The following is a 22,407-nucleotide window of genomic DNA, read 5'->3' on the forward strand; positions in this document are numbered from 1 at the left end:
TTTAAAAATTCTTTTAAATTGAGAGCAAATGAGATTAATTTAGATTCACCCCACCACCACTACGCCCAGCTCTCTGCTTTGGTTCCTGGTTCAGCGGCTGAGATTGCAGATGTTACCTTCATTCTCCCCTCACCGTTAGGTCAAGTCTTCACATTTAATGGCTCCTAGCCCTGCATTTGGGAGCAGCCCACCCAAGTATGAGGCAGGGTCTCTACAGCCGATGTTAAGTCCATGTAATGCCAGGATGCTGTGGCCCTCCCAAGGAACGGTAGAGCCGTTTTAGGTCTTGGAGGTGTTAAATTGGGTTCAGCCAGTTTAAATAACTGGAATTTCTTCCTCTCAACCAAGTGTTTCAGCCCAAGCTAGTGTTAGATGCCAGGGTCATGGAGCCTCCTCATTGTCTGTGTGGCCCGAGAAGAGAGAGATGGGAAAGGTTAGTACGATTTGATTCCATTTCCTAGTAGCAAATTCTAACCTTTATTTTAAATAGATAAAAACAAAGAAAGTATTGTCTTTTGGGTGATTTCCAGGTTTTAAAAAGTGGAGGTGCTCTGTATAGCATTTTTCATTACTTATATGATTCTGTAGAACTTGATATTTGAAAAACATACTGTTGCCATAAACCTAATTCTAGAAATTCTTGGGCCAAAGGCAAAGTATCTCTTAGATGAGAAATCCAGGGACAAGGTCAAGAAGTAACATGGTCCACTGTAAATCAAAAACAAAAAAAGTAAAAAATTTTAAATATTAAAAAATTAAATGTGTGTTAAGGAAGAAAAGGGAAATACTCAGAGTATTCACAAGACGAATTTCATTTCTCTTAAAAACTGAGAAAAATGTCCACTTCTCAGAAGAGAATGGATTTACATGTGGTTCAGTGGGCTGACAAGAATAACACATAGTGTCAGCATGTAATGTCCTCTGTCTTTCCATTACTGCTCTCCTAAAAGTTTTGTGACATTTAAATGTGAGAATTGAAAGTGTATAATCCATGCAGTTAATGTGTTTTAGTGACACTAGAGTGTTTTGTTTTGTTTAATTTGGAAATAATTGGTCAAACACAGAACCTTCACACTGACCTACTTGCCCAGCCCTTTTATTTATTTATTTTTATTTTGAGATAGGGTCTTGCTAAGTCGCTAAATTGCCTACGCTGGGCTAGAATATGTAATCCTTCTGCTTCAGCTCCCCAGAGTTTTGGGGTTACAGGCAAGTACCACCAAGCCCAGCTTTAGAGATCTTATTAAATGAAATGTTCACACTCACAAGCCCTCACTTCCTTTAGATGTGCCCTCAGAGTGGAGATACAAATGTCATCCCAGGGTACTGATGATAAGCAATATTTCTAGACTACATTCCGGATGACAAAGCAGTTTCACACAGGGCAGCTAAGACTGCTGGCTTTTGGAGAAAGGCGCTTGCTAAATCCAAAGACAGGACCATGGTCTTTCCTTTAGCAAGTTCCTACATTAGTAAGAGCTACTATCAGAACAAACCCAGACGCTGAACAATGCTACAAGAGCCGGCTTTTGCCTTTCTGTGCCTCAGTCTGCTTGCCACTAGTGGAAGGAACGGAATATGACCTTGAATGGACTTTACAGCTTTAGAATTGTTTGTTCTCTATATTCAGTTCAGAGCTTTTGATGACATTTGTTTGTTTAATTCCTTTGGGTATAAGGAAAGCAAGCCAGCGAGCAAGATGAGGCCAGGAGAGAGAACCTGGAGAAGAATGAAAGGAAATGAGCTTATAGATAAGTAATGGGGTGCGAGAATTGTGGGAGGCAAATTAATTTCCTGTATCTCAGATTTAATATGAGGGGGAAATGGCTGGTGATTAGCAAAGAGTTCTGTAAATAGTGCCAGAGTTAATAATCCCTGTAACTTTTCCTTAAGAATAGCTCACCAAGTGACAGCTCAGTTCATGCTGTGCTGGGGGCAGAGACCCTGATGACCCAGTTTGTGGGCGTAGGAAGGAGCACCCTTATTGTTGATCAACAGACTGCAGCCTCTGTTCCTGACGTGGTGAGCGAGGAACGTGGCAAGGCTGAGCTCTTTCGGGTGAAGGGGTGAGTTCAGGGCTCTTTCCATGCAGCTCGTTCATTCTATAACGTTCTGCCCCAACTGTGTGCATTGATAATAAATAATAAACCTGTTTCCCGCGAAGGTCTTGTTCATCTGACTGCATCAGCGTTGATCTGAAAATCTGTGGGAATTATTCTATTGCTAACTTTATCAGCAGTGAGCAGTAGGTTTATGTGCGTGTGTGTGTGAGTGTGTGTACATGTGTATGCATGTGTGTGTGTATGCATGTGTGTGTGTGTGTTACTAAGGCTTAAACTACTTATATTCCAGGACTTTTTTATTTTTTATTTAGAGACAGGGTTTTGCTAAGCTGTCAAGGGCTTGAACTTGCAATCCTTTTTGGTAACTTCAGGCTGGGCTAGAAATTGCAATCTTTCTACCTCAGCCTCTCATAGTGCCTGGATTCCCAGCCTATGACAACACTTCACTCTCTCTTTCTCTTTCTCCCAAATAACAAACACACAGGTACATTCTGTGTGATGCTTTCATTTCTTAAAGCGGACAGGGAGTGGGTGGTTTTGCCATCTCTTCATTGTGAGTCCCATTTCCTTGGGGGCTGTGCATAACATATTGGTGAATTATAGGTTGAACTGGTTCTGGAAAGACGGCAACAAAGTATTTGCAAGTGTTACTGTCTGGGGCAGAGAGAGCAGGCCCCCTGCAAATGTGGGGTGAAGAACTGCCGAGGACTCCGACCTTCGCAGTGGGGTAGCCGGGTGAAGTCCTGTGCAGATTTACTCTCGCAGCCAGTGCAACTTGTATGTGTGGCACAAAGGACGGTCACTGTCCACACAGGGTGTCTTATTACTGCTGTGCCCGCCTCAGGGCAGGTGTCCGAAGCTCTTATTTGAAAAGAAAGTTTGTCATTTCTCAAACCTTAGGTCTGTCAGCTGCTGCCTAGAGCCTTGCAAATCCTGAAGGTACCTCTCATGCCTTCTTTGTGAAAATCATACCTGAGTCCAACCAATTGATATAGCAGCTTTTTAGGCAGGATTCTTCTTAGGTTATGCAAAAGAGATGAGTGCTAGGGTCATTCATTGGAAATGTTAAATAAAGTAAAAAGTCATTTTAAAACTCAACTGAATATTTTCTCTAGCTTAAAATGTGCGATTGTATGTTCACTCAGGAATCAGTTAATGCAGAAAGCGCAGCCTTCTCTTTGAATCAAGGTCTGATATTGGAACGCTTCATCCTAACCCACATCTCTTATGCATTATCTACAATTTCCAGCTTTTGGATTTTAAAGTTATGGCTTCATTCGCATAAAGCAAGAATGAACTTAAAGGCTCTCATAAAGTAATCTGAGAACAGAGAACCCCCAGATTGTAATTATTGTTTTTCTCTGACTTTTACAGTTGTGTTCAATCACCATAATTTAACAGTACTTCCAGCAGTTCCCTTCTGTTATGCCTTTGCAAAATGCCCATCTTTATTTTCATATAAAAGTATATGAATATGGCTGGATACGGTAGCAGATACCTGTAACCCCAGCAATTGGGTAACCAAGGCAGGAGGATGTTGAGTTCAAGATCACCTTGAGCTATATAGTAGGACCTTGTCTCAAAAAATTATATGTATGTGTATATATATATACACATATATAAATTTTTATCATGCATTGTGCAAAGTGATAGTCATTCATCAAGGAAAAAATGTAGAAGTACAATTCCTGCCAAGCATTACACATCACAGAGATGATCAGCAAGAGGAGGCATGATTGCTTCTGGATGAAATGAGGAAGCTGAAACAAGTTGCTATGTGCTCAATATATTCCCCCAAAGGTTCATCTAATAAAGTTCTAAACCCCAGATCTGAGTATACAACTATATTCGGAGATAGGGTTTTTACACAGGTAATTAAATAAAGTCATGTGGGTGGGAACTAATCCACTATGACTGGTGTTCTCCCAAGAAGGAAATTTGGACGTGGGCTTGGACAGAGAGAAGACATGGGGAGACACGGGAAGAAGATGGCTATCTACAAGTCACAGCAAGGCACCTGAAACAGGTTTTCCCTTCGTCATCCTTAGAAGGAACCAACCTTGCTGACTGACACATTGATGTTGGGCTTCTAGCTTCCAGAACTACTAAAAAATCAAATTTCTGTTGTTTAAGTCAATGAGTCTGGAGTACTTTGTTATAACATCCTTAAGAAATAATGCAGAAGCTTTAAGGGGGGAGCTTTTGATGTGGGGTTTAAAGGATAAACAGTCTATCAATAGCACAACAAGAGGCAGAAAATTGCATCCACATGAAAGAGTAAGAACAGAGACAGAAAGGGAGGCAAGAATTAGCTACAGTGAACAGACTGGCTAGAGAGTGAGAAATGTAGGGCAATGATGGAAACTTTGGTTAGAAGAGGTACTTAAATCTTCTCTGGGCAGTAGGGACAAACTGAAGGCTTTGGAGCAGTGCTGTGACCAAAGCAGAATTTTGGAGACATTATCTTGTACAGAAAAGGCTGTCTGACATAGTAGCCCCTGTGTCTACAGTACACTTGGGAGATACATGCCAAGACACCAAAGGATGTCTAAAACTGGGCATTGTGCCTCTCCATTACTATGATGAAGTTTCATTTATAAATTAGACCCAGGAAAAGCTTAACAACAATAATAACAACAAAACAGCACAAGTACAATAATGCACTGTAATACAATTATTTAAAATTTAAGAATTGTTTATTCTGGGATTTTTCCATTTAATGTTGGTTGGCCACAGGTAATAAAGAATAGAAAGGAAAATGGTGGACAAGGGAGCACCATTGTCCATGCTGAAGTCCCTGCGGTCATGGGACTTCAGTGTAATATGTGGAAGACACCAAGACTCACAGCTAAGGACATGAGAAAGTACTACCGCCTTACTAACCTGCACCCCTCTCCCTCTTCAAGAGTGACTTGCCAGGCTACCTAACATTATTTGCTCCTTGGTCCAATACAGAGCAGACATTATGAGCACCAGAACTCAGAAAGCGTACTTGGCTGCAGGCTTGTGATGAAAGTCCCAGCCAAGCCGTGAATGGGGACCTAGGTTTCAGTTCTTCTTTGGGCACATCTGACGTCTCACCTTGGGGTATTGAAGCTGAAAGTGTTTCATCTTGTATGTAAGATAGGAACCTGTCAAGAGCTCATCAAATTTTTGATGCTTCATAACTTTTTTAAAATATATGCAGTAATGATCATTTCTGTAGTTTTTGATAATGCTTGTAGCTTGTTGCATCACAAGAGGTTTCCTAGACATCCATTGACCATAAGTGTTCCAGAGTCTTATGATATTTTATGACTTTCCAGAAATGGTTCAGTGAAAAACAAGGCCTTACCAAGAGCAATTTTGACTCAGTGGGCCTGGGATAAAGTTTGGCTATAACTATTTATAAAAAGCTCTGGGGATAGTTGTAACATACAGCTAGGGTTGGAAAATCACAGATTATATAATCCTTCTCCTTTCACTTCCCTCAAACTCTAAACAGCTAACCAGCAAAACAGACTCACCCAAATAAGAGACAAACTCTATTTACTGAAACAAATCCCTACCCAAAGCCACCCCCAGTGAAGCCTAACTGAGCCAAAATAAAAAACTCCCTATAAAAATGCAGCAGAAGGGAATACTATCCACACATTTCACTGTGTGAGAAATGGAACTTTATTTTTCCATAATTCAGTTTCTGTTTCATGCTTTCATTCCATTAGGTAGCAAAATCTTAGCCAATAAAAAATATTTTCTGCCTGTTTCCAGAGCTGCCATGAGATATTGGGAATTTATTAATTTTGTGCTGCTGGGGGTTGAACCCAGGGCCTCATGCATAGCTGGCATACGGTCTACATCCCCAATCCAGTTATTGGGAGTTAAAATCCTAGCAAGGCATCGGGTGGAGTAAAGGAAGGTACCCGTCTAATCTTTGAGTTCTCATTTTTCCTGATGGTATCTGCTGAAATGTTCTCCTCGTTCCTATCTAGTCTTTATTGCCATGTCGTACCTCATACCTCATACCTCTCTGCAAGGCTTCTTGAGGTTTCCACTCATCTCCTTGCATCTCTCTGCCAGGAGATGATGAGTCTGCTCCCTGAGCCCTACGCTGCACAGGAGTAACCTGTATGGTTGCAAATTTATGTTGCTAAAAGAGATAGCCTTGTCTACTACTCTGAGATGTGGCTGCTCCTCAGACTCTTTCCAGAACAAAGGGATGGATTTCTTCCATTATGTGATCCTCCTTCCCCTTGCAGCCCTGTCTGCCAAGGCCTGGCATCCACGCACTCCTTGTCGGCCCTGCCTCTGCTACAGAGAATCTATGCTAATCTCTGGGGCAGTAAACCTTGCACCTACACAATCGTGAATTCTCTCAAATTTGTTATTTTTTTATGCATAAGTGTTCTTTCAGTTTTCCTTAAAGGGCTGGACACTTGAACAGATCAGAGAAGATGCTTGTGTTTCTGTTTTAGGAATTATCACTTATTCCCAGAGGCAATAATGCATTCAGCTGCAGATCTGGGGAGTAATGGAAATAGATCATCTCTGAATTTTTTTGAGTTAGCGTTGGTTGGCCTTGTGACCAAAGTCAAAGGATCACAAGCTTTGGTGGTCAGTTTAATGAAGAATCAGACACTATTGGCACAAGGGTTAGCAAATATAAAGCACTGACTGAGCCAGAATGTTTTAAAGTAGTTGAAAATATGAAATATTTACCTTAAAAACACCAAAAATGTAAACAGTAAGGTTGGAATGAAGCTCTTCCCCCCTCCCATGTTTATATTTATTCTGTATCTTGTGAAATTATTCCCTGACTAGTCTGCAATATTTTCCTTGGAGAAATACTGGCTTTAAACTTTTATTGTTATCTTCTACAGACTATCACCTTAACTCAGAGACATGCTTGCTTGGAATGGGAAATTGCATTTACTCACTATAAGTTTGTGAAAGGAAATTGAATTTGATAGAATGTTTATTGCTGGAAATCAAGTTCACTCACCTAAACTTGCAATGTACCCACCAGCTCTGCGGCCTCTCTAACTCCATTCTGTTACTTTACTGTTATATAAGGGCCTTGACTTCATTTAGTTAAAAAGCACCAAGCCAGTTACTTAGCTTTCCCCCTATAAGCTGGTTGGAAAACTCTAAGAATCTAACAGAAGTAGTTTTAAAGAATAATATGAATTTAACCTTTCTCCCCTAGTGGAAAAAGGAAATATCAAGAAGAAATGGTGATTAATTTTTTCTGCTGCTGTTCTCCCACAAAACTTTAAATGTCTTTCTAATATGTCTTAGTAGCAAATATACAATATCAGAATGGTGTCACTGAGGGAGACATAGAGTGATCAGACAAAAGCTGGGGAACCAGATTTTTACAAGCTAAGGAACACATTTATGTGCCCAATTCTAGCTTGGTATTCAGGGTCCTGCTACCATAGAAGATATTGGGAGAATTCATTCACATAAATACATTGGTTATTATCTCTCCCATTATAAGTTTCATGAGTTTCAGATACTTTGTCAATTTGTCTAATTATATTAAAAACAAATTAATTAATAGATTCAGGAGTCTGGGTTGAGGAAGACTTTAGCCTTATATTTTTAAAAGTGCTGTATATAATGGAGTATTACTCAGCTATGAAAAAAGATAAACTCAAGGCAAGGCATGGGGCAAGGCAACTAGAGACCATAGTCGGAAGTGAAATAAATCAGACTCACATGTGTAAACATCGTATTATCTCCCTAGTATAAGAACTTGAAAGAGTAAATAAAATCTGAAAGATACAATAGATATTGTGATAGGGCAAGAAACTGCTCAAAGGGAAGAAGCAACTGGGATGAGGGAAAGGAGAAAAGAAAGAGAAGGAAGGGAAAAATATATATGTATATACAAGGAGAGCTGGGGTAACTGTTCCACTGATTTCTGTTGGTGTATTGAAAGGAACGGTTAATGCTTAAATTTTTTTCTTTTTAATTTTGTGACCAATTGTGCGTGCTTAGATCTGGTAATCTGAACAAGCAATTTGAAGACTACAATATGCAATGTAACAACCACTGTTGAATGTCTACCATCTTGTTTAGTGAAATTCTGTATGATTTCTAATTTTTTTTTAATTATTTTTTATTCTCTTTTTGAAAAAATTTTAAAAATTGCTTAGCCAAAAAAAAGTGCTGTTGGAAAAATGGCGGCTCTTGGTAAAAGGTGTTAAAGTGGTTGGCATGCCGACATTAGCCGAGGCTGTCTCTGAAGCAAACGCCCTAGCCTGGACCCCTCAGATCGTAACCTGTAGTAGTCTGCTAGAAGGGTGCTGTAGAAAGCTCACTCCCTGCCTGCCTATGTTTGAGTAGGTGGGTCCCGGACCCATCTCTGGGAAGACACACTTGCATATTTACAAACGATGCTTTCCTCTGAGTAGTTGGAACAATTTGGGCACATAGGCGGTCTGTGAATTACTTATGTGAGATCTGCAAGGAGAGAGAAGCAAAGCACACGCCCCGCGCACTCTCTTCCCTTCGCGGTGTGTTTCCTCAGTGTCACGAGCGTGCGGAGACTGAAGAAGGTGGAGGTTCGTCTGCACTGAGTCCCAGGAAAAGACAAAATTCTACCTTCATAGCTTTTCTTTCATCCCCCCATCGTTGCCTCAGACCCCTCCAGCCTAACTCTGACCAGATAGGTTTAACGTTCATAACTTACACTGCATCTTCAAGTGTTTAAAATTATGGAAAGAATAAAAGTAACTAACATCTTCCTTTTTTCATTGTGCTGGAGCTGAGGGTAGGTAGTTCAGCTTACTATTTGGGGCAGTGGGAAAGGCGCCATGGGAGTGTATCTGTATGTGTGCTTTGCTTTTTGCTGAACAAAACTTTTAGCTTTTAAAAGTAAAATTAAATTAATATTCACAATTTAAAGTGATTTCCCTAAATATTGAATCGCACATTTTTTCAAGACTAAGAAAGTGAGCTCCAGAATGTTTAGGTTTTTTTTTTATTCTATGCTTCAGTGTAAAAAGTAATTAAGAATGGGACTGAGATTTAAAGTTTTCTTTTTGGACCTGCCACATCTGCAACATATTTTTATTCATGAGAAATTACCAACAGATTTGGTTCAGAATTACCAGCACATATATTTTGTTTATTATAGTTCAGTTTACTTTTAACAATCAAAAAGTTTCTATTAGCAACAGTTTGACTACCATAAATAGTTGAAGTTTGCAGTTACATGGTCTGATCCAGCTATGCTGTACTTGCCTCAAGCGGAGTTTTCAAGAGGTTAGAGGTACAGATGCCAAAAAGGTCACAAAAGAGTGGGATAGTTTAGACTGTGTTTGTGTGAGCTAAATAAAGTTTGTGTGAGCTAAATAAAGCAGTAAAAGCAATGGAAGTTTGGTTCTACACAAAAATGCATAGTATTTAAATTTTTTTTCTGTTTTTTTGATAGCGTGGTAGGTATAAAGTGCTTAGCATATTGCTCGGCACATTGTAGGTCTTCAGTGAATGTTAGCTATTATCCTCAGAAGCCATAGGTGCTGCTGTTTTTCAGAGGTTTGTATCTTTCTCTTGACTAGTGGGTGTACTTTGCAGATGATATGTCACATAATCTGGAAAGGTGACATTAAAAGGAATGAGTCAATCTGCCCCTTCTATAGACACAGGCATTGAAGCCCCAGGAAGTTAAATGACTTAGACAAAATCACACAAGTGGGGTGGAAGGCTTAGGACTAATCCTCTGACCTTCAGCCTGCTGTGATTTTCATCAGCTGTGGTCCAGACTTTTTCAGATGGGGAAGGCGGCAAGCTCCTCCAAGCAGCGCCTCAGCCTGTAGCACCTTTCTGAGCAATTGCAAACATCAGGGTTCTGCAAGACCACATTAAAAATGGCATCAACAAAGGGTGAAAGATCCAGAGAAAGCATCCACCTGGGGCTCAAAACTAAAGCCTGAGTTAAAGTACGATCCTCTGCAATTACTTTGATGTGAGGAAATGTTTAAAGAGCACCATTATGCATCTAGGATAGGAACACTTTGTTAATTTAGATCAATTGCCAAATGGCTATTTTGCCTATAAACACAAGAAAATTAAATACAAGTTACCACGAAATAACACAAGGTAACGTTCTCTTGTCCCATTTCCTTTTCTTCCTGGAAATGCGGGTGACAGAGATCTTCATATTTAGCATTATTTCTGAAAAAGAAATTAACCAGCCCCTCTTATGAAAAAAGCTATTTTCCCCAGTTGGTAAGAGATCTTATCTAGATTATGCTCTGAAGTTGATTTTTCTTCCATTTTATTCCCACTGTGGTTCATGCTGAAAAACATAAATCTGTTAAGTTCTGGATACTTGCTAGTCACTATTTTTAGACCAGCATCTCTTCAGAAATTCTTTAACATCAAGGGAAATTAAAATGTAATATTGTCTTCCCCTTTTTTGTCTTGGGATTTAGAGCTTTCCATTTGAAGCTAGGAGATTGGTTCTAATATTATTCTTCATTTGGGCAGTCTTAAATTGAAGCAGTTGCGAGATGACCAACAAAGTGTTTCTCTGACTGACAGCTCAAGGGTCACTGGTATTTCCACAAAATTTAGATACAGTACCAAGTTTAGAGAGCTTTGGACACGGCATGGTTGGAAGAGCATGAAAAGAGATTTTTGAGGGTTTTGATTTTTAATTCTTATTTTGTAATTTGAATTATGTGCAAGGTGGTTTGAAATAATTTGCCTTAGATTTTAGATGAAATTTGTGTAAAAGGGGGAAGTAAATTTACTTTTATTCACAAAACTTGAAAGTGACGTCATTTTGGTATACAATATTTTGGATTATGAAATATATCAGAAATGAACTCGCAGGTGGAATTTTTTTAAAAAATAGTGGGTAAAACCTTCTAGCAGTCCACTAATGCCAAGAGATGCTATGATAATTGGTAAATTCTTGCCTGATGTTCTGTGATGATTTAGAAAGCAAATCACCATGTCTTCTGTTAATTTTATTTCATTTTACAAGCTATTGACAGATTAAACGTATGCTTCCTATTGCTTTTCTTGTCTTTTAAGACAATCCTAACCCTAAATAACTGTCACAAAAACTGGAAGAACCCTTGAATTTTATTTTATATTATAAGAGCAGGTCCAAGATTTCCTAGACTATATTAGATTCCAGTTTTTGCCACCTTTTTTATGCTTGGAAGGTCTCATTATTTCAAAAGTGACTGTTGGATTTCCTTTGAATTTGAGTTCTATGAATCTTTCTAATCAACTGTTTTGAAACTGCAAATATTAAAAGGCTTCCATATCACGAGGAAAGGGAAATTCAATGTTTCTTTTAAGCTTTATTTTGTTGTTGTTAGAAGTAGCTACAAATAGATTGTTACTTATTCTACCTTTCCATTTATTTCCTAACAGTTAATGTGAAATATTTATGAAAGGTTGCAGATGGTTTTCCAATCCAGATTGCTGATTAAGAAGCTTCTCGCTTTATATGCAACCTTTGGATCTTTGAAGCAAAAACTATGAACAGTTCTGAGAAGAATGACAGTAGAATCAATACCATTAAAATAGGTCTAGCCTGAGTAGCCACAAAATTTTCCAAATAATCTACCAATGCAGTACAAGATAGAGGTGGCCTTAAAGCAGATACTTACCAAGGGCCTGTCATTTACAAAAGGAAGGGGGATTTGAGAATATGCCATTGCTTCTGGGTATCTCAAAGTGGGACCTAAAATGTGGGAAACCTGCAAATAACCTTCACTGAAAACGCAGATTCAAGGTCTGCACTCAGATTTGAGGTTCAGAACACAGTGGGTGAAACCCAGGAACTTGCATTTAGTTTTTGTTTTTTTTGTTTTTCTCCGGTACCGGGAACCGAACTCACGACCTTGCGCTTGCCAGGCAGGCGCTTTGCCGCTGAGCTAAATCCCCAGCCACAGGAACTTGCATTTAGCAATAGTCAGGTGCACCACAGTTTCAGAATGATGGGAGTCGGAGTTCACCTATTTTAGATGGAGAAATAGGAATTCTCTAAAGCCAGGCAGACAAGCTGGGCTATAATAAAGTGACAGAAGGCTCTTACGACAGAATCATTCAAGAGAAGAAGGAGCATAACTGCACATACATTCTCCTCGGGGTGAGACTTTACTGTCACATCGTCCGTATTAAGCAGTGTCTGGGAAAGTACTGTAGCCCAGGAGGAAAGCTGGTTTCCAGAATCCCAGCCAGCCAGAGAACCTGCACTAACTTTGATCCACGCATTTCTCTTTCCATCAGCGATACTGTCAGCCTGCCGCCTCCGGCTAAAGCTTCACACAACTGCACTCTCCCTGCTCCCAGCCAACATCCAGGGAAATAAGAAAGTGGGCGAATTGGGAAGGAAAAGCAGCCGATTGTCTGTGATTTAGGCCCAGAGGTAGAATGGTGTAAAGGAACAGAAACCCAATTTCTTTCCTTTAGTCTCTTTCTTTCCCTTCGTCCCTCCCCTTTCTCCGCTCTCTGACACGTGCTGTACCCTGAACTACACCCCCAGCCCTGGAGCCCAACTTCTTCATCCAGCAGTAGTTGTGGGATCCTCGGTCCAGTAATTTTTCAGGGCCTTGGGGCCTTCACACCCTCTGCGTGAAGAAATTCTGGGTAATTCCTCTACAGCATTTCAGCTCCGAGATTGATTTGGTTCAGGGGTGGGAGTAGCTTCACTCATTGCATCATAGTTTAGAAAACAAAGTCCCTTTGTAACCCTTAAGCCTTAAGTCAGGAATTAAATTGTCTGAGTTTCCTTCTGGTGTGAGGGCTAAGACAAGGAGCTGAGAAACAGGTAATCCAGTGACAGCCCCAGCTGCAGCACTCACGAGCGCTGTGACCACGGGCACGTTTCTCCCAGCCTAGATTTCTCCATCATTTACATTGGGATAATACCAACCTCACAGTGCTGGTGAACGTTTTCTGTAAAATGTGCAAGATGCCAGCTATATGCCACTCCTATGGGAAAGGCTCAGTGACAGTATCTGTGTGTGTGTGTACACACTCATTTGCCTGTGTGTATGGTACTGGGGATTGGTCCCACGGCCTCACATATGCTAGACAAGCACTTCATTATAGAGATACGTCTTAGTCCACTATTACTTTTTTTAAAAAAACATAGAATCAGATGTTCAAAAGACTACAGATACTTTGTTCTTTCAGGTAAAGCCACCTAATGGGTTTACCTGCCCTTTGCGAATTATCCTTTACAAATTTGCTTTTTGCTTTCTTTCCCCTTGCATCAGAGTATGCGTCGAAGGAAGGACCACGGCAGGAGCAATGATTGCGCTGTGCCCATGATGTGTGGCTAAAAGTGTACTCTCAGCGTGTCCTGTGTCACCTCTTCAGTTGCTGCTGTTGTTAAAGATCTCTCTTCGGGTGCCTCCTTCCACTCAGCTAACTCACCCTAACAAGTATCTTACCCCTGCCTTGTCTCTGGACTAGGTGGGGACTGTTGTGTGGACAGCAGACAGACCCTTTGCCTGATAACACGGTATGAATTTCTACCTTCCATCTCAGAAGACTGTTCTGCGAAGAATCCCCTTTTATGTCCATCATATGTATCAAAATTTAGTGTCTATTCCATCACAGTGACATATCTAGAGAAGATCATTTTTGAACATCTCCTCTTCTACATGCTAAAGCTATTTTCCAAAATTATCATATAATAATTAGTAGCAGTCATCTTCTTCTCAACTCTTTCTTTAGTTTGAAAACAAATACCAACTTAAAAACAAGAGTAAATTTCAATGTTAAAGAGTCAATTTTGGAAAACTATTTCACATGGGAACAAATCGGACAGACAAAAATAATTACACCTCAAAGTTCAGGATCTCCTGATTGTATATTTGAAACAAAATCTCCAAGTGGCTACACAGAAAAGAAAGAATTGATGCAATTCAAATCTTTGTGTCCTTGTTCCTACAATCCCTGAGCTACCATTGTTTATTCTGAATCTTTTGCTTACATCAGGAAGAGACGGTGTTTCTGCCACCAGAGTCAAAGCCTTCACCAACACCTTGGAACCTCACAAATTTGCTCTACAACAAACTCCCAGGGCTGAGTCCTTATGTTTTAGGGGTAAAGTGCTGGGAGGTACCCGGAATAACTAGGAATTTTCAAATTAAATTCCTTATAGAATACAATATTTAGTAGAGGGTAAGTGATCAAATTACCCAGGATAGTACAAATTTCACATACACACACTCTTAAAATTCACCAGTAACATCACATTCTCTAGATAATTCTGGGCCAAAAAGACTTTTGAGGGAAAGAATTTGATCACTGATGTTTTTTAAAATTACTGATATTAAAAAGCAGACCAACATTGAGTCAGCTTCATTAGTACTCTTAAATTCATTACAGACGTGACACTATTGCCTGTAGCTGGCCCTCCCCGTGTCCTACCCAGGCCATCCGGCTCAGTCAGGCATTTCCAGGATTCTCTGATTCCCAGGACTCAGCTAGACTTTCCCACATGGTAGGTACCTAGTAACTGTTTGTTAAAATATGAATGTCAGTAATGTTGCACTTTCTCATGCTCCTTATTTTTAAAATCCCCAGGGACAGGGATTACTATCTCTGTTTTACAGTCAGTCTTCGAAAAGTTATGTACCGTATCGCAGCTCACACAGCTTGTGCCTCAGTAGCAGCGCTGGGATTTGAACCCAGGTCTCTCTGGCTCCTGCGCCTTCAGGATGGGGCGGGGTCCACACCTCCTCCTCTGGCCGCACTTTGCGGACACCCCTGACTACTGTCTTTCAAATTTATGATGCATAATTAAAGACATACCCTTTGTGAGTATTATTCAAGCTTGTTTTCATCCTAAATGCAAGTTGGAAAAGTATTTGGCACCGGTGGCTGTCACATTCATTAGGAGCCTTACACCCATCTGCAGCTCTATTGATATTCATCAGCCCTGCTAAATCATTTACACCATCAGGAAATTAGTCTAGAATGACACTCCCTTTCAGAGAAAGGAACCAGGAAAATCCAGACAGGCAAGAAGCTGAGCCCTGATGGGAAGCGAATAATAGCGGGTAACTGCTCCAGGCCCTGCTGCCAGGGGGACAGGGGAGCCGCTGTCATCCATAGGTCGGAGAAATAAAAACCCTGCCGCCGTGGGATTTTCATTCATATGGCAAGACAATCCAGCGCTTGGCACGGCTCTGAGCAGGCACGGCCAACCATCTGTTTCAAAGCCTCCTGCATTTTCCCATTCATGTAGCCATTTAATCTGCCCTTGGCAGCATTGAAAATAAAATTTCGGAGGCTCGCTGAGAAATTCGTGTCTCTGAGAAGCCCTCACTGAGATAAACCCAGGCCTTGCTCACCCGGGCCACCGCCGGAAGCGGCGCAAAGGCCCTCCTGGCCCGCGGCTCTTTTCCTAATCAGAAATTATCCCCCGCATAGTCACCAGGGGGCGCCTGCACAGGAAACCGCTGGCCTGCAGGAGCTGCGAAGGCGCTGGGGATTTAGGGTTAGATTCAGCCTCCTGTGCCGCTGTGGTGACTGGGACCGGGAGGGAGCCTGCGTCTTATTTGCTTTGGTGAGAAATGGCCCGATATGAGGGAATTAGTTGGAACCGTGGAGCTTCAGGATCACATCCTCTGTTTAAGGGCTCAGGAGTTAAGGGAACACCAGGTTGGACGTGTAGAACAACACGTATTTTTCAATTTTCCCTTATCAGCCCAGCATCTTTTACTAATGAAAGCTTTTTTAAAAATATAAGGCTTCTAGACTCGCTCAGTCGCCATAAAGTTGCCTTACAGTGGAGCTCAGTCACGCATGCCTACTACGTATTTATTAGATGATTTGATCTATTACACATTTTCTGAGGTCAGTGGTTCTAGACCTCAAGTGATCCAGGAACCTTCAGAAAACATGGAGCTGTGGCTTGGTGAATCCGAGTTGAATTCTGGGCAACTGCGCTAGAAAAAAATAATTGAAGTGATTCTAATGATCTTAGATTTCAGTACAGCTGCTTGGAAACGACCGTCATAGCCCATTTTATCTGCCTACCCCAGCGGGGGCTCTCAGTTTGAGACTGATGATGCTGAATGAAAGACATACTTGGTCCATCTAAAGGCTTTTACTCCTGAACTTGTATTTCCCAGGCTTGCCTGGCTGTACAAATAATTGGGCCATTGGTTCTCCATTTAGCTGGGCCTTAGCCCCGAGAGCGCTTTCCGGAGCCCCAGTTCTGAGTGCCACCTCCAGTGACTCGGATCTAATTGGTCTTGTACGCAACCTGGGCAGTGAGGTACAGCCAGCCAGTGTCTTTCTAGAAGAACCAGGTGCCTGAATTAGTGTTTAACATGCACTACAACTGGCCCTTACAATCTGGCAAGTCTGTGAACCAAAATACACTCCCGCCTCTGTGTCCTAAGAGACTCGTCCTTTCCTGTCCCTGTGGAAGAAGGGGAGCAGCGCTGTGCTGGAGCTCTGGCTGAGGAGCCTGTACCTGGTCTGAGGCCAAGCCCGGGCTCCCTTCTGCCTCTGCCACCCATCTACACATGTGGATGTTTATAAATCAGTTCTGCTCTGTGGTTCGTATTCAGGAAGTGTTCTGACTGCTTAGCCATGTAATGATGGAGTGGAGGAAAGGTCTAATTTTGGAACGATGGTGGTTTGGGCAGTGCTGTGTTCCCTGTGAGTCTGAATTTTCTAAATGCAGTCGTTCCACCACTCTGGCAGCACTCACCACAATCACACAGGCAGTCTGAAGCACTCCATCCATTACAGCAAATTACTGATGGGATCCACTCAGAATAAGCCTGGCAGTCTCCGCAGGACCTTGATTACCAAGGCAAAGGCCAGGTGGAGGACAGAGCTTACCAAATAATGGCTGTTGACCCAATTAGGGAGGCTCACCTGACACCTGCCTGGCTTACAGTCTGACGGAGGAGGCGGGGTTTGTGAAAACTGTTAGTACACAGACCCATTATCCAGGATGTGAGTTCTTAGCAGCTGAATATTACTGCTATGATAAAGTCAGGGAAGAGAATTAACGTTTGTGAGACACATTATTGGATACGATACACAGGACTAGGCCCTAACATACATTAGTTCATGTAATCTACTCAATAGCTCCACAGACATCATTAATCTTATTTTATAAATGATGAAACTGAGATTTAGTTTATCCAGAATCACACAGATAAGTAGAGGCAGAGAGAGATTTCATTGAAGATGTCTCTGGTCCAAAGCCGGCTCTTCCTGGTATCTGTCCTAGGCCACTTGACATTCACAGTCCTGGACTCCATTTCCTCAGAGGTCAGGTCGCAGAGATTCCAGGGAAGCCAGGCAGAGAGGTGAGCTTTGACATACCAGCAGCCACTACCTGTGAGGCCTACAGGGCCCTTCTCCACAGAGCAGGACAGGAAGCAGAACTCCACCTCTGCCACGAGCGCAGAGCTCTGGCTCTTCTGATCTGCAGTTCATGGCTTGGCAGATTGTCAGCGCTAAGCCCTTGCACCAGGGTGTCTCCCTGCTCGTGAGGAGCTTGGATCTTTCATTGCTGGGGCCTTTACAGATCTCAGCGCACTGTGTGGTAAGACTCCTGCTATCATCCTTGGGCTCCTGGCTTGCGCCTTCTGGGAAGTTTTCTCTGATTTGAACCTTTGACACTTGTGGGTGTTATGGTGGCTGCAGAGCCTGCAGCAGAAGAAGGGGCATCAGCATTGGCCTAGGTGGGGAGCCCCAGAAGATGACCCCTAGTCACATATTTGGGTGCAGGTGTTGATTTGGACGGTGGGCCAAGAGCTCGGAGAGGAGAGCCAGAAAGGCAGATGGAGAAGGAGAGAGATGCCCACAAGGGGTAGCACTGCGCAGTCACCACCTTGGACCCCAGTCTCAGCCTCACCCTGTGTCTCAGGAGACTGCGGAGAATAGCACACACAGCTCCTGTTATCTCCTGGCCCTACCTGAGGTTGAGAAGACTGAGGTGTTGGTCCTCCGGCTCCCACTGTCTGCTCCTAGGAAGAGGCTAAAGAATCCCCTGAGTGACCGGGGCCCCAAGGGCTGAGAGGAAGTGAGGAGGCCTTCAGGTTATTGGCACAGTCTAACCCCGAGTGACTCATAGTGCAGATTGGGACAGGGTCCGAATTTTCCCAGGGCTGAAAAGACTTGTACCACTCGGTGGCTCTTTGTCACTGGCTTAAGGGCACAGGTTGTGCTTTTTGCATGGTGAGGATACAGGACTCAGGGAGAAGTTAGCAAGGTATGGCTTGGGTCTGCTGAGCAGAAGGAGCACAGACAGCCGCAGACCACACCTTGAGCCCTACAGGGTGATTTAAAAGACATAGACCCTCATTGCATGCCTATAGTTGGCAGGCAAAAGGCAAGATGCCCAATTAAATTGTAGATGAGAAATGAGTAATACTTTAAATTATAAGAATAGCCATGCAATTGTTTGTTGCTCATCTGAAATTCAAACTGAATGTGCTCTTTTGTACTTTTATCTGCTAAAAGTGGCAATGCTACCTATGCATGTTCTCTGAGTGTGGGTGGAGTAGGGGACCCACTACGGCCTCAAGCACGCTAAAGTCTATGACACAAAGCAGAGGATTCAAGGCTAAGGTAGCAGGAGCACATCTGCTTAGCTATGTAAGGAGAACTAGTAATGTGAACAGGAAGAGAGTCTTCAAAGAAGGGAAGATGTTGGTTCTTGGACACAGGAAGTGGAATTACCAGATTTGCACAACTTACAAATAACCCTCGGAGCTCATGATGTTGCTTGTTTTTTTTAGAACTTATTTTCATCACTTCTTGAATACCTACTGTGCACGAGGCTCTTCCCACTGTGCGTCATATTCAGGGCCATTCTTGTCAGCATGTGAAGAAAACAAATCTAATTGCTGCAAGGTCCAAGATGGACCAAGGGGTTAATCTGGATTCTTGGTCCCAGGTGCCAGAAACCTCTGTGCTTTAGCAAAGCTGCCTGTAGTGAGGGTATGTCTGACCCCGCATCCTCACACGGCCAGCTGAGGCTTGGCTCAGTCAGTATGAATTTGGTCCTGTGTGCAAAGTGGGACCACGGACAGTTTTAAGCGGACTAATGGATTGTTGTCTGGGCTGTTCTACAAATGCTGCATATATCTGAGCTTTGATTCTCCTGTTAATAAACAGTACACATTCCTTTGAATATCCTGCCTCTATGGGGCCCGACATCTAACCTGGGAAAGCAGGACCAACTCATTTCTTACATGTTCCCTGTAAAAACAAGACTTTCTCCTCCCCCAAAGCTAATCTACTTCTGAATTCTTACAGAGAAGTCAAAGGCTCTGAAAGAGGCCCTCTGGCAGGTGGGACTGAGGACGGGGATGCTACCTCCTGTTTGGGAGGGTTGAGAGATTGCGGCACAGGCAGGGAGGTTGGAGCTCAGACAGACACAGCATCTGGATTGTGATGAGAAAGGATAGGGAGCTGCAGACCTGACTGCCTGGCTCGGCCTATAACAAGAGGACATTGTCATGGGTCTTGCTGTTCAGGTATGAAAACTTCAGGGTTCTGGGGCTTTATTGTGGGAAAGAAAAAGGAGAGGAGGCAGAGATACATGAGCAGCCCTCTAGTCATTGTTGTACTTGCTAAGTAAAAGGGACAGACTTATCTAGACAGGAAAGAGGGCGGAACTGTGGTTGGGAAGCCCTCTGCGCATGCTGCAGCCTGACTTAGTGCAGAGGAAGTGGGAATGCAGGGAAGGAGGAGCAGCGGCCATGTTTTGGTTCTTTCCTCAGCTAATGTTACTCACCAAGGAATTCCTGAGAACTGGCTGTACTTAACATGGGAGGTTGTTCTTGAATCCTAGACAAACTGATGAGCTCAACAAGCCTGATGTCAAAAGAAATTTTGCAGCCATTCCTATGACCCTAAACCAAATTCTGAAATTAACCAACCAGTCAATGATGTGGTGCCTAATGGGGACGGGGCAGCCCCTGTGTCAGGTATTGATGAATTCAGACAGTCACTTTGTATCAGAGAGGCATGAGTCATGAGCTCAGCCTTCCAAGAAGGTTTGTGAAGGGGGAGCCTGGGGAGAGTGAATGTAATTATCTAATGCAATGGCAGTCTCAATAAAGGATGACAAGGGGATGGGCAATAAAAGAGATACCGGAGCATCTGATTAAGGCCCCCAAAGGTAAAAACAATAGTGATCATTCTCAAGTGACTAGAAACACAGCTTCCTTCTGGGGACTTGGAGCAAGTAGCTCCAAGCTTCTGTTCCTCTCTTTTATTCTCCACTTTGAAGACTGCATGAAAGCTCACCATGAAGCAAGCCTGGCTGAACTTTAAACCCAATATCAGGGTTGTACAAAGGACAGGTATGGCTTGAAGTCATGAAATGAGGTCGACAATAATTTTGGTTTTGACAAGCCAGGTAAAATGTTTATCCCAAAGGAGGAAATAGCACCAGTTGGCTTTCCTGCTAGAGGGTAATGTAGGCAAGACTGGTGAAAACTTCATGTTCCTTAAAGGCATCCCAGGACTGGTGTACAGAGCTTCCCTTCTACCTTACAGCCCCAGGACATTTTTGTCCACCAATCCCACCAAGCCAGAAGGACAGAAGACTGTTCTGAGTCTGTCCGAGGCTCAGAGTGTGAACCATGTTACCAGGGCAGCATGGGCCAGAAGGTCCACAGACTGCAGCACGCTTGGTGGGAAGGGCTGTGAGACACTCCCCCGGCAGCTGTATGCATGGAGAGGGTAGCATGGTGGATGCCTGGTGGACCCAGGCTGGGCGGTGGAAAGGAGAGCCATGGCTATCTGTGGAAGGGTGAATTTGAATCATCCCATTGGAAGGCAGGGATGAGTTTGCTGCCAGTGATGGCCTGGCTGGCTGCCTGGCAGTACAGCTCGATGGGTTCCGGGGTGCTTGGACATAGGGCGGCACTATGCAGACATGTGCTTAGAAACATACCGTTTCTGACGAAGTATTTCTCAAGACAGTTGCTCACATCAACATCGCTAAGGTTTCCAAGGTCGACATTTAGTTCCACTGCTTCAATGGAGGTCAGTTAAGGTTGTATGGCCCCAGAGGGAAAAGGTTTGAGAATAAAACTAAAATTTACAATAAGACTGTGTCTGACATTTCCTTTCCTAAGAATGGGAAAGTGCGTTAGCCTGTAAAGGGGCCCGGATCCCATCGTGGTACAGATGAGGATATGAGGACTGGGGAGGTGAAACACCACCCCTGGGTACCACGGGGCTATGCAGAGCCCAGGAGCCATCTCTCTCAGCCGCGTGCAGAGGCCCTTCCAGCCCTGCACCACACGGTGTCCTAGTTTTCTTATTTGACTGAGCTGAACAGAAACAAGGGTGGCAGTGGAGACGGGGAGCTTAGCACCGTCGCTCTGGCAACCTCTGAACTGGGAGGACACACATTCAAATGAATGCAGATGGTTGGGCTTTTGGTGTTTCTTATCCTGCACCGGCCAAGGGAGCATATCTGTCCCAGGCATTGTAATAGCTCCTCTCAGAAGAGTCACCCCTTTGTCTTAGGGCCCCTGCTCACACTGTGACTGGGGCAGGACACGGCACTTTTCAGAGGAGAGGACAACAGGCGGCCGGGAGGGGAGAGGGCTTTGGGACTCACCTCTCAGAGCCATAGGGATGTCATTGCCTCCTGGGGTGACCTATGCAGCCAGCCAAGCCAGCATCCATCACAAGTCTGGGCAAAAGAGCGGAGGGCTCGCTGGAGACAGACTGTCTTCAGACCGGAAGCTGCCTTGGCACTGCAATCCTCCTTGCTTTTGTAAAGGTCACTGGGGTTCTGCAAATCTCCATCCAAACCCTTGATCTGGTTTTCCTTTAAAGACTCAGAGTCACAGTCCTAAGAGAATGGATGCATGTCTTCTCTACACTTCTCTTGTGTAGAGCATTAGGCAGCAGGCGTGTGAGTTCGGCTTCTGATGATGGTGACTCCTACTGCTCTTTTAGTAGAGAACTCAGACACTCTTCTTTCAGAGAGAAAAGAACACAGCAATTGCGTCTGGATTCTGGAATGGCCTTGGCCAGGGTACTCCTGGTAGAAGTACTCAGCTTTGGGTATTTGGGTGCTGTAACTGCCACCTGCCTGGTCTCTCTTGCTCTGATTCTCCATTCTGTCCTTCCCTCACAGAGGACCCAATTGTATCTTAGCCCAATCAGAAGCACCCACTGGCTACTAATTCAAAATCCTCGCCTCAGAACCACAGGTCTCTGTTCCACTGGCTCCCGCTAACCGTTCTCCTGCCAAATCAGATTTCTTAGAGCTCCCTAAACCTGCTCGTTCTCCTCCAGCTATTCCACCTGCTTGCTTTTCAGAGCAGTTCCCACACCCTGAACACCACCCTGCAATGCTCTGCCTGCCTGTCAGCGG

At 43.3% G+C, this 22,407-nt stretch overlaps 1 long non-coding RNA gene across 1 annotated transcript in view; it reads left to right on the forward strand.

The window, feature by feature from the left end:
• Positions 1-13,375, forward strand: part of LOC106149519 — a 63,482-nt gene extending 50,107 nt beyond the window's left edge. The window contains exon 4 of the long non-coding RNA XR_001235767.1: positions 13,295-13,375. This is a non-coding gene — a long non-coding RNA (uncharacterized LOC106149519). The remainder of the gene's footprint in view (positions 1-13,294) is intronic.
• Positions 13,376-22,407: the final 9,032 nt, after the last annotated feature.

Source organism: Chinchilla lanigera, unplaced genomic scaffold, assembly GCF_000276665.1.
Source record: "Chinchilla lanigera isolate Chin_1 unplaced genomic scaffold, ChiLan1.0 scaffold00047, whole genome shotgun sequence".
Lineage (NCBI taxonomy): Eukaryota > Metazoa > Chordata > Mammalia > Rodentia > Chinchillidae > Chinchilla > Chinchilla lanigera.